This window comes from Podarcis pityusensis (genome assembly GCF_964106645.2).
Source record: "Podarcis pityusensis genome assembly, chromosome: Z".
In the NCBI taxonomy this organism is placed as follows: Eukaryota; Metazoa; Chordata; class Lepidosauria; order Squamata; family Lacertidae; genus Podarcis; species Podarcis pityusensis.
The window spans coordinates 31,632,084-31,644,604 of record NC_138044.1 but is presented as its reverse complement, the minus strand read 5'-3'; the positions used below and the strand labels follow the sequence as shown (position 1 = coordinate 31,644,604).

Here is a 12,521-nt window from a genome sequence, read left to right as displayed (position 1 = left end):
GGTAGGACTCAAACCAATGGCTTCAAGGTACATGAAAGGAGATTCGGACTAAACATCAGGAAGAATTTGCTGACAGTAAGAGCTGGGAGAGACCAGGGAGAATATGTCACTCTTCATATGTTTTGAACAACTCTCAGCAGGTCCAGTCAACATGATGGGCCTTGTGGGAGTTGCAATCCGAAACATCTGGAGGACACAAACTTGGTGAAAGCTGCTGCACAGCGAGGCCTAAGCTCAAAAGAGCATCCCTTCTCTGTCAGAGCCAAGGTGTATCTAGTCCAGCACCCTGCTTCCATCAAGGACTAACCTGATCCTCCTGGATGTTCTTAAGTGGCTCTCCAGCAGTTGGTATTCAGAGGTAGACTGCTCCTTCAACAGGAAGTTCTATTTGGCTATTCAAGCCACTGACCACTGATAGACTCAGCCAAACCCAGGTTCTAGAGAAGGCTTCGCCAACCTGGTATAGCCCAAAACATCTCGGGGGGGGGGGGAGTATGTTGGCAAAGGTCCAACACAGAGTGTATGTGAAAAAAATGGCATTATTGCACTTTGAATGGAAAAAATCTAGGAGAAAAGAGGGGAAATGTTTTCAAATAGCACCTTTAACCCAACAGAGCAAAACGCTTGCTTTGCCGCCAAGTACATAAGGGAATGCAAGCAGGACGTTTTCTTAAGATCAGCCGTATCAATGGAACAACTCCCCTATGAGGAAAATATGCAGCTTTCAGAACTTTGAAGTTTAGAGGAAAAGCAAGTTAGAGGCAATGGAACCAGAGGTTCTAAAATCCTGCAAGACTTGCAGAAAGTGGGTAGGAAAAATGTTTTTCTCCCTCTCTCATAACACCAGAACTCATGCAGGAACCAATACAGGAAGATTCAGAGCAGATAAGAAAGTATTTACAGAAGAAAGAAAGAGGTGTCTACTGGATCTGGCCACTGGCCCCTCTACTCCATCATCCTGTTCACAGTGGCCACCCGGATGCTCCTTAAGGGAAACCCACAAACAGGACAGGAGCACAAGAGCAACTCTCCCCTCCTGCAGTTTGCAGCAGCTGGGATTCAGAAGCACTCCTGTCCTGCCCATGCAAGCAGTGCTGACAGGCAGGGAGACTTCTTCCCTGTGCATTAGCTCTGCCCATCCACAGAGCAGCCCTGTGTCTTTGGCTGGCATCTTGGTGGTCACGGTGGGAACAGAATGCTCAACTAGATGATCCCCCTTTGGCCTGGTGCAGAAGGCTCCTCTGACATTCCTATACACTGCTGGTGAAGATAAGTTGCCCGTCTTGCCTCAGAACTTGGTCACTCCAACCCTGCAAGGGAGGGAGAAATATAATGCCAGATGAAAACCCAAACCATCTTAGTCAGCTCAACAGAAAAGTCCAGGCAGGAGAGTTCCCACTTCCCAGTTCAGCCATGGAGAGCCCAGCAGCAGCCAGATATTGAGAGCCAGGCCACCCAGGAACACATGCCAGCTTTCTTCCTGGGCACATTTGACAAGGCAGTATATCCCACTGAGCACTGCAGGACTCAATTCCAAGTAAGCATGCGCAGGATATGGACAGCATAGCTGCACTGCAGAAAGTCTCTCTCCAGGGTCAGGCAGGCTGCTGCACTTCAAAGACTAAGGAGAACTAAGATGCTGGTGAAAGGCAGCCCTTAAGATTTACAGAGACTTGCGCCCCCTAGTGACAAAAGTTCCTGCTCCTCTGCAACTGCTCTGGGTTAGCAGTTAGGCTCTAGAAAAAAACATTTCGAGGAAAACCAAGAACACAACATAAAGAGGAGCTGTGTTGTACCAAATCTGACCACAGATGCATCTAGAGTTCTGTACTGACTGTGAGGAGCCCACCATAGTACCAGACAATGGGACATTCCCAACAATACCCAAGGAGGCCAAGGATTATCCTGTGGAACTTCTGCCCGCACCTCACCTACCCCACAGAAGCTGCTATGGCTTCCAACCTTCCATGTGCAGTACCCAAAAACGTTTTTCCCTCTAAGTGTACAGAAAAGCGTGTTGTTGTTTTTTTAAAGGGAAGAAACCATCATAGAGCAGCAGCATAATCCTACACATGTTTACCTAGGAGTAAACTGCAGCGAGCGCAGCAGGCTTTGCTCCCAAATAAGAAGACATAGGATTCATCTAACACCCATCACAACCAAGGATAACGTAAAAGAACCTCCATGGCCAGAAGAAATCTACCCTACCCAAAGAGCCAGGGATTATCCTGTGGAACTTCTGCCTGCACCTCACCTCACCTACCCCACAGAAGGCACCAAGGAGGAAGGGATGGGACGTGGGGTGCTCAAGCAAAAATTGGGGGGTTGGTTGGGGGGAAACCAAGACGCTTTGCGCGGCTTTGCGTCCTTTTTTTGCGCTGGAGTGCGCGCGGCCAACACAACCCACCGCGCCAGGCGCTGCCCTCGCCACCAACGACGTGCCCAGGGCGAAAAGTCTTCCGCGGGTCAACTCAGCCTGGCCAACAGAGCCAAGCGGGACTGCCCTTCGCCCCAGCCTGCCCTTGCCAGGAGAAGCTTGGTCGGCAGGCAAATCCCGCTCCCCCACGCTGGTCTGGGACGCGCGGCGGCTAGTCCAAGCCGGGTCCTGGCGGCACTCAGGGCGGGACGGGGTTCCCTGCGTGGGGGCGCCTGGCTTCCGCCCCCTAAAAATCGCGCACTTGCGACCACCGTCCCCCTGGCCCATGTCCATACACACGTGCTCTCCGCATCTTCAGACCCGACTCTTTCCCCAGCCCTGCCTGGAAATACTGCGGGTAGAGTAACCCTGGCCTCACTCTCCTCCCCCCCGCCCCCCTGCACACACACATCGCAAAGCTCTACCTCCGCGCAGCAGCCCTTCCTCCTGAAACCAAGGACCCAAGGTCGAGGGCCAACCGGACACATCCCCAAAGCCACAGCCAAGGCTGGAGTGAAGAGCCAGAGGAGAGTTCGGGGTCTCTAAAGTTGCGCGGGACTCCGGAGTTCGGAGGCGAAGCGAGGCGGCTCCCCAACCCCCCTTATCCCCCGCCAGAACCCTACCTACCCCAGGACTCTCCGGCGTCCGCAGCACTTGGAAAGGGCACGGATGCGCTCCGCCCGGATGCTGAGCGGAGCCGCGGCCAGGAGCGCACCCTTGGCCGAGGAGGAGGTGCAGCAGCCAGCGCGCTACAAGCACCCATTGCCACCCTCCCTCCCGCAGCGCCAGGCAGATGGAAGTGGAAAAAACGCCGAGGACGCCCCAGCTGTTAGAAACAGAGATCGGCAGCCCCGCCCCCTGGCCAGTTAAACTCCAGCGAGTTAAAGGAACTCTGCTTCCCCATTTCACCCCCACGGGGACCACACACCCTCCAATAAATGAAACCCCCTATATCTTGCGAATACACGGGTATTCAAGCTTATAGCCTGGTTCCCCAAGGAAATCCAAAAGACCCCATGGCCGCCAACTTTTCAGCCTCCTCCAGACCCTGCCTTGAGGGTTGGTTCCATAACAGGCTCCATTGTTTCCCTTTCTGTCCCCGGAATTGTCACCTCCAGATTTCTTTCTACCCCTGCGTTGCCCTTAAAGGCACAGGCCCACCTGGCAGGCTGAAAGACAGCAGGTTAGCGAAAGCTGACTTAAGCATGCAGGTGGGAGCCACAGGCACAGCAGAAAGATACAAGAGCTTTGGCAAAAATCTATAATCTAATTTCCAAAGAACACCTGGCGTTTAGGGTGGCGATTCTAGGAAAGACCAGCTGTCCCTCTGGGTCTTCTAACCAGCAGTCAAACAAACAAGAATTAAGCCCGTAAAACTTTTCTGTTTCTTATTCACCTCTCTGCCCCCAATCTCAGCTAAGTAGGAGCTGACACTACACAGGTGGGAGAAGGTGGCACTCTGCACATTCTCGTATTCATTGGGGCTTTGGGACTCTGGCTGAAATTACTTTTCAGCGCACACTTACTTGGGAATAAGTCCCATTGGACTCAACAACAGCAATTGTGATTTTAGAAAAACTACAGTGTTTAGAGGAGTGGCTGGTTTAGCAGATTTGGCTGCCACTGAGTGCTACAATGTTGCTGGTTTGTTTTAATTGTTGCATTGGTGACCAGCTCAAAGTGAAGAAGCCTCCAAGCCTTGACAGAAAGACTACTAATCTGCTAGTAAGGCTGAGAAATGCTAAATTTAATGCCACCTCTTATTTCTGGGGAAGCCTGTTCATGTTGGAGATTGAATCTTGACATAACCATTTAGCTATAGCATCATGACCACAATTTGTTGTCTAAAAGCAGCATTTAAGATGGTAGCTACATTTTAATGAACAACTCCACTAAAGATGCCTCAGGTTTTGGAGTTCTGCTGGGGGATTAGAGAGACTAGGTTACACTGCTTTAAATTAAGAAATTAAGTGATTCACAAACTTTGGCTCCCATAAAATAAAAACCTTCCAGTAAGAATCTTGAATTAAAAATCAAAAACACAAAACAATAGTAATTGTGAAGCACCAACACTTTCTGAACCCAGGTAAAAGTAAAGGGACCCGTGACCATTAGGTCCAGTCGTGGCTGACTGTGGGGTTGCGGCGCTCATCTCGCTTTATTGGCCGAGGAAGCTGACTATCTACTATCTCCTTGCACTATTTATCTACTTGCACTTTGATGTGCTTTCAAACTGCTAGGTTGGCAGGAGCAGGGACCGAGCAATGGGAGCTCACCCCCTCATCGCGGGGATTCGAACCGCTGACCTTCTGATCGGCAAGTACTAGGCTCTGTGGTTTAACCCACAGCGCCACCCACGTCCTGTCTGAACCCAGGAAGGGCACTTAAATTCTAAGATTTAACCAAACTGCAATGTTAAAAGTGCCCACTGTTTCTTTGCAAAAGTGGAGGATAGGGAGAGAATCAGAACAGGTAAGGGCCACACTACTTTTCACTCTTTTAATTAATCTGAAGAAGCACAAACTTGAGGAACATCCACTATATAAGATCATGCTTGTCTTCTGAACTTTTGAGAGCTAAGACATTTTGCTGAGGGAAAAGGAGTGGCCAGTTTCTTCTAGCACACAAGGCAGAAAGCAACAAAGCGCATGGGTAGGGAAACTAAGGCCCGGGGGCCAGATCCGGCCCAATCGCCTTCTAAATCCGGACTGCGGACGGTCTGCAAATCTCTGCATTTTTACATGAGCAAAATGTGTCTTTTTATTAAAAATACATCTCCGGGTTATTTGTGGGGCATAGGAATTCCTTCCCCCCAAAAAATATAGTCCGGCCCCCACAAGATCTGAGGGACAGTGCTCTCCTGCTCCTTGTCCATAAAACAACTGATAATAATAAATTAAAATCAGGAACAACCTGTTGCCCCTCTCAGGGCATCTAAAATCAGCTGCCTGAGGCAGCCATCCTATTCTGATGACCAGGAACCCACAGGTAATACTCCTCGGCACCTCTATGCCAATAAAACGTTCCTCCCCTTCCAGTTCTACCGCACAGCTGTTTAAAGCACCGCTTTCCCCTGTAAAGTAGCAGCCTTGCTATTCCTTTTCCTGCAGCATCCCATGCTCCCATTTCTAGGAAGGCCACTTCAACTTCATCTAGCGCTCGGTCGCTTTCTTCACTGTCTTCCAAGGGCTCTCGGGCAAGCTCTATGGGCTCGCTGACATCCATGAGGTCCATAGACTATGCTGCTAACCACAGGGGAGACTATTTCAGCAAGCTGAACAAGGAGAGGGAATTCCACTACTCTGTCATCCAGTTCAAGGTGAATCACATGATTTCCATGCTATCTAGGAGGGGCAATGCGGCAGAAAACTACATAGGCTGCCACCCAGTGAGGTGCAACTTAAAGCCTAGGCAGCGGATCAGCACAAGCCTCATAAACTTCAGAGACTTTGCACTGTATTCATCGAATGACTGCTTCTGAGAAATGGGATCGTGAGAGCTGGCACACATAATTGCCATACAGGGGGTGCTGCTGGCTTGGTGGTGGTGGTTTTTTTAACTTGGCTGCCCAGCCATCTTTGTGACACTTCAAGCCTTTCTCAGGCTTTGCCGTGCCATGGAGAAGAATATGCACATTATACCTTGCGGCACAAAGGTAGCCATCACATGGAAACACCTTCACGTTGCTCTTTGTGGCTTACATTTTGTGTGCGTCACTTGTAAGTGCTCCAGCCTTCACACTTGGCCAATTCTGTACTGCCCTTACAAATGTTGCTTTCTAGTGCTTTTTTGGTCTAAGAAATCATGACCTAACTGGGTTTTATCAAGGGACAATAATATTAGCTGTTTAGAAAGTGCAAAAACAAAGTGTTTGCAACTGTGATTGTAGTAGTCACCTTGTAAAATATAAACATTGCAAGTTTGGGCACAGTTTCTGTATGCACATCAGCTATATGTAATGAATAAATAAATCATCATCATCTTTATACTCCACCCATTTGGCTGGTTTTCCCAAGGGACTCTGGGGGGCTTACAGCATATCTAAAAAACATAAAGCATTAAAAATCTCCTGATACACGGCTCAGGAGATCGAGAGTGAGAAGGAAGAGAAAGCAGGAAGGGTAACCATGTCAGACCACTAACTCCTCGAAATACAAATGTCTTCCGGATAGATTGCCCATAAACTCCACCCTTGGTCCAACACGGTTACCTCTTCCATGCTTAGCTAACCTGTTCCTCCTTCCCTCTCTGAGGAAAAAAACCTATACCTTTTTCCCATACAAATGTTTAACTTTAACATATAAAATACATACTAATATAAGCAACATCAAAATACCAAAAACCAGTATAATCACAGGGCGCCAAGCCAAATTTAAAATGTTGGTCATGGAAGAGCTCTATCCTGAAAAGATGTCCCACCAATGGTGTGTGGTTCAATCCTGAATATCCTGAGTGACTCTTCTTAACTTGGCTTGTTTCACTACGGCAATATTAGTACTTTGCATTATGACACATTCCAAGTTTTTCCACAATCTTCATGTACTTTCTCATTCCTTTTCTCCAAGCAGACTGAATCTCTCGCAAACACCCCATCGGATACCTGCAGCCACACAACTCAAACCCTGCCAGCACTGAACTGTTCAGTTACTTCAACCGCTCCACATTTGCTGAGGGTGCATTTGCATTCATCTCAGCCTGGAATGCCTCCTTCAGGAGGTAGAATGAAACCATTTGCAGCCACTGAAATCAGCCAGCAAGTGATCCACAAGAGCCAGATTCTGGACTTGAAGAATCCCAAGCACATTTATCTGCATTTTTCATTCTCTCTGCAAGAGGAGAGCAGTGAATGGCAGTGCTACATCTGACGCAGTCATTAGGGAGGTGCATTCAGGGATTAAACAACAAAAAAGAGGAAGGGATACTAACAGTCAGAAAGGGTGCTCTGCCTGTAAAGCAGCAAAGAGCTGGCTGCTCCGTCCCGTCCTGCTTCTGCTGCTGGTTTTGGGTTTGCTGGAGAAATATCAAAACTAAAGGGAAATCTAATCCAGCCTAAAGGAAAATATCTATCTAGAATGTATAATCTCCTCCACAATTTACACCCTGCCGTCAAAGAACTTTTGTCTCACTTAAAGCGGTCAACCTTTTCTGAGGATGCACACCTCAGAACACATAGGGACAGAGGAAGCTAAAAGGAGAGGCCACACAACAAGCCAGTGACTTCTGTCTTGCAGGTAGATTTTTCGGATGACCCAGACCTTTTCTCAAAAGGGGGGGGGGAGAGGAAGAACCACAGGAATATTGAGATGAAGAGGAGGAGGAGGAAGAGGAGTACGACAAGATTGGTAAACACAGAATGCTTTCCATTACTGAAGTTAAAAGAGAATGAAAAGCTTAGTACAAAAAAAAAGTTTGTAGTGTGGGTGTTCACCTATGTTGGTGCCTTGTTCAATCTTGCTGCAGAAAAGAGGGGGGAGAGAATACCCTGCTAGATATATAGATATACGGATTAATCATATATATAATATATATATATAATATTTGGAGGGACGGGGTGGTGGTTGTGGGGCTCCTATTGATCCGAGAGTAGCACGGATTTCATCTAGTTGTAGAAAATGAGTGAAAAGAACATGCAGATCATGGAAAAAGTGGAGTGGTTGAAGTAGCTGAAAAGTTCATTAAGGGCGGGTGTGAGCTGTGTGGCGGTACCACCTGATGGCATGCTTGAAAGAGAATCCGTTTTGGTGTAGAAAGGACTGAAGTGTACCTATTGCTGATGTATGTACAGAAACTGGGAACTCCTGCAATTTTATTTCCCTAGCATAGAGGAAGGGGGGGTGTGATGGTGGGGGACTGTGGAAATCACCCCTCTGCAAATGGGGACATAGACCGGCAGAGCACGGAGGACAGGGGGACTCTGGAGGGCATGGCAGCTGCCACCAGACCTTATATAAACCATGGATAAAATATAAATATCTACTGGAACCTACAAATCCTTGGTGCATTTCACCCATCAAAGCCTTTGGCGTTAAGAAGAAAAACATGAAGGGAAATTGGGCAACATATAAAATGTTATTAGAGAGGGGAATTAATAAATTAAGAGAAAAGGACTTTGAAATCCATATATATTTGACAGGTTGGCTCCAATATTTCCAACTGAATGAAAGACAAGGAAATTAGGGTTTGCTGGAGAAATATCAAAACTAAAGAGAACTCTAATCCAGCCTAAAGGAAAATATCTATCTAAAATGTATAATCTCCTCCAAAATTCTCACCCTGCCATCAAAGAACTTTTGTCTCACTTAAAACGCTCAACCTTTTCTGAGGATGCACACCTCAGAACACATAGGGACAGAGGAAGCTAAAACATTCTGCAGTCTGATTCCCCCCCAATGGCAGAACATTCAGAGTGCTCCTTGCAGGCATGTATTGAACTTTAATACCATGGGGCTCCAACCATTTGTGCCATATAACCAAGTAAGGCATCTTTCCATCTGCAGCAGCCCCATTTCCTTTGTAAAAGATGGAAAAAAACACTTGTCCATGGCACAAGTAATGTCGTGTGAAAGAAACATCGGAAAAAATAACAGAAGCCCTAACAGAATAATCAGGAACACCAAAGCAATAATCACCACATCTAAATACAGCCTATGACGCAGAACCATTAAATTCTTCATGCTCCTGCTATTTGCAGAATCCAGTGATCCCAGCAGAGCTAAATCTCTGCTAAGGACTGGTTGCCTCAGTTGGTCAGAATCACCTGCTGCAGGTACAAGGCAGGGCACACTGAGCAGACCTTTTTTTGAAATAAAAAGAAAAAAAGAAAAAGAAACCATTTGCACCCACTGGAATCAGCCAGCAAGTGATCCACAAGAGCCAGATTCTGGACTTGAAGAATTCCAAGCACATCTATCTTCATTTTTCATTCTGGCCAAAATTGTGCCAATAACCTTAAACTAAATTTGGCATCAATTGTGTCTTTATTTTGGGAGGTCTTGGGGGTCTTAACACGCAAGGCACCAAAGTCAGCCATGGAAATCTTGCAACACGTCATAGATTCCATAGGTCCTCTCCAGTTATACAGAAGATAGAAGAAAAGAGAGAAAAAAGACCTTGACTGGGGAAAGGATCAGATGTTTTAACGCCATGCATCCAGTAATGAAGAGACCACCATCATTCACTTCCAGATAAACTGTAGAACATGGGTCTGGCCAGTCAGTTTCAGATGCCTTGACTGGTCTTCCAGAAACAACTTTCTGCCCTCAATCTGTTATTCTCTTCCAACACCCTGAAAACAAAATTTGCAGGCCGGGAAGGGGGGGGCAATGAAAGCAAGCCCACTTTTTAATAACTATCGTATGGCTGTATTAAACAAGAAGAAACTTTGCACAAGAAGAAATTTTGTGGGGTTTGTGTGAGAGACTGGGCGGATTATTATTTATTTTTTTAAAGATCTGAACACTCAGATTCTTCATGCTAATTTACTGGTCAGGAGATTTCTTACTGAAATTGCACACTTCCAACAATGCAGCAGCTTGTGACAAATGTGGACTGATCTGTCGTTTGCTCAGAAAAAGGGCAACAAGAAAACAACAACTTTGCGTATATGCAGCTTGTATGTATATTTTGGATTATAGTTTTTTAACATCATTTTTTGGGGTGAAGTGGGGGGTATATGGGAACCTATAATAGCATTTATAATATAATCTGTTAATTGCATTGTATTTACATACAGCAAAGGGAAGCCTAGAGTATTTTTATATATTTTAATTTAGGTAATCTACGTAATAGGCTTTAGTTAGAAAATGAATATGGATTTTGAATTTGATGTTTGTAATTTTTTAAAAAAAATAGAAATAAAAGAAAAAGAAAAAGAAACCATTTGCAGCCACTGGAATCAACCAGCAAGTGATCCACAAGAGCCAGATTCTGGACTTGAAGAATCCCAAGCACATTTATCTGGATTTTTCATTCTCTCTGCAAGAGGAGAGAAGTGAAAGGCAGTGCTATATCTGACGCAGTCATTAGGGAGGTGCATTCAGGGATTAAACAACAAAAAAGAGGAGGGGATCCTAACAGCCAGAAAGGGTGCTCTGCTTGGAAAGCAGCAAAGAGCTGGCTGCTCCATCTTGTCCTGCTTCTGCTGCTGGTTTTGGGTTTGCTGGAGAAATATCAAATACTCTTATATACAACCCTTTATCCCCCTACTTCTCTCCCCCCGCCTTCCCTTCAGGTCTAAATTAAAACCCCAGGATGAAGCGCAAACCTCAACCCCTCAAGCCATGTGTCGTTAACTAGGTTTTACAGTCAGTGGAAATATTTGCTACTTCAATGGTACTATTTTCCTAATATAGAATTACAGGGTTTTGCACAGTTTCTGGGCTTTTCTACACCAAGATTGATTTATTCCTCCTTTATTATATTTATTCCTCTCACCATAACTGGTTTCTAAACAAATAAACAACTTTTAACCAAGAGGAAGCAACCAGAATGATTGGCAACTCTAACTAGAGCAAACCAGAGCAAAATCCTCAAAATCCTGTTAACCTTATTGTTTTTCTCTGGTGCTGTCAGAGTGTATGCTTTTGCACATTTGAAGTGCAGTCGGAAAGCAAATTATGTATATAATAAATTACCCTCCCCCCTCCAAATCTGGGGCAAACTGGTGGAGATGATAGGGGTGGGAAAGCTACAAGAATTATTGGTAAACACAGATAATAAAATGCATTCCCCTCTGGGTTGAATCCTGGCCATGGGGGCTCAATCCCCCCAATATTGAGGGGGTCAACATCCCCTATTGGGTTGTTGTTATGGGGAAGCAAATGACATCCACCATCAGCTGCAAGACACACACCATAGGTAGCCGAGCGGGACATGCGACAGATGTGGAAGGCCTAAGAATATGCTTTAGTTGGATCAGAGACTGGATCAAGTTAGATACTAATGACATTTTAGACTTGCAGGGGTGGAACAACAGATACGATTGGCATGCCTATCTAATTTACAACAAAGTGGTGGTACATAAAGAATTTCTAAGTCATGTAATTAGAAATTCATTATATAAGGTCTGGGTGAGACATAGAAGGCTGTTAGAACAGAAAACCCCATGGTGGGTCTCACCGTTAGAAGTAATATCGGTTAAAAAGAAAAATACGATCAGAAGAATGGCGACATACCAGGCACTCCTAAAAGAGGAACAGGGCCAATTAAAACTAAGACCATACGAAGAGGTGACCCAATACTGCACCACATAGTTGCAATATCACCAAATTGCCCAAATATTCAATCAGGATAAAGAAATAGGATTTGAAAAAGAAGAATGAAATTACAAAAAGTATTATTACAAAACTCAAAAAAGAATATATCCAAAATGTATAATTTATTATTAGAATGGGACTTAAAGGATGAAGAAGTAAAAAAAGTTATGACTAAATGGGCATGCGATATAGGATATGTAGTTCGGCTGGACCAATGGGATAAATTATGGAAATGTGATATTAAATTTACGGCATGTTATACAATCAGAGAAAATTTCATGAAAATGGTGTACCAATGGTACTTAACTCCGGTAAAATTGGCTAACATTTACAAATTAAAATCAAATACCTGCTGGAGATGCAAAAAAGAAATAGGAACAATGTTTTACATGTGGTGGGAATGCCAACCTATTAAACAATTCTGGAATGAAATTTATGAGGAAATCAAAAAGATATTTAAGACATCTTTCAGTCAAAAACCGGAGGCATTCCTTTTAGGTATAATCACAAATGATATTCCCGACAATCAAAGGAAGGTATTCCTTTATGCAACGACAGCTGCCAGGATGCTTATAGCAAAAACTGGAAAGGGAGAAAAATTCCATCAATGAAAGAATGTCAAATTAAATGTTGTGAATATATAAATCTGGCAAGACACACAGCATTCATAAGGCAACAATCAGACCAGAAATTATTAAAAGAATGGGGATGTGCTAAAGAGTATATGAAAAAACACTGTTCTGGAGAAAACATATCGGTATGTAATGAATGGTGCTTTACAGGGTTAAAGAAAAAGAAAAATGGTGTAAAAAAGTACAAAGATGGAAGTAATCTATATTAAACACAACAAT

General features: G+C 44.9%; 1 protein-coding gene across 5 annotated transcripts in view; it reads right to left on the bottom strand.

The window, feature by feature from the left end:
• Positions 1-12,521, bottom strand: part of LOC308468857 (uncharacterized protein) — a 144,885-nt gene that overhangs the window by 42,933 nt on the left and 89,431 nt on the right. The gene's annotated exons all lie outside the window — the stretch shown is intronic.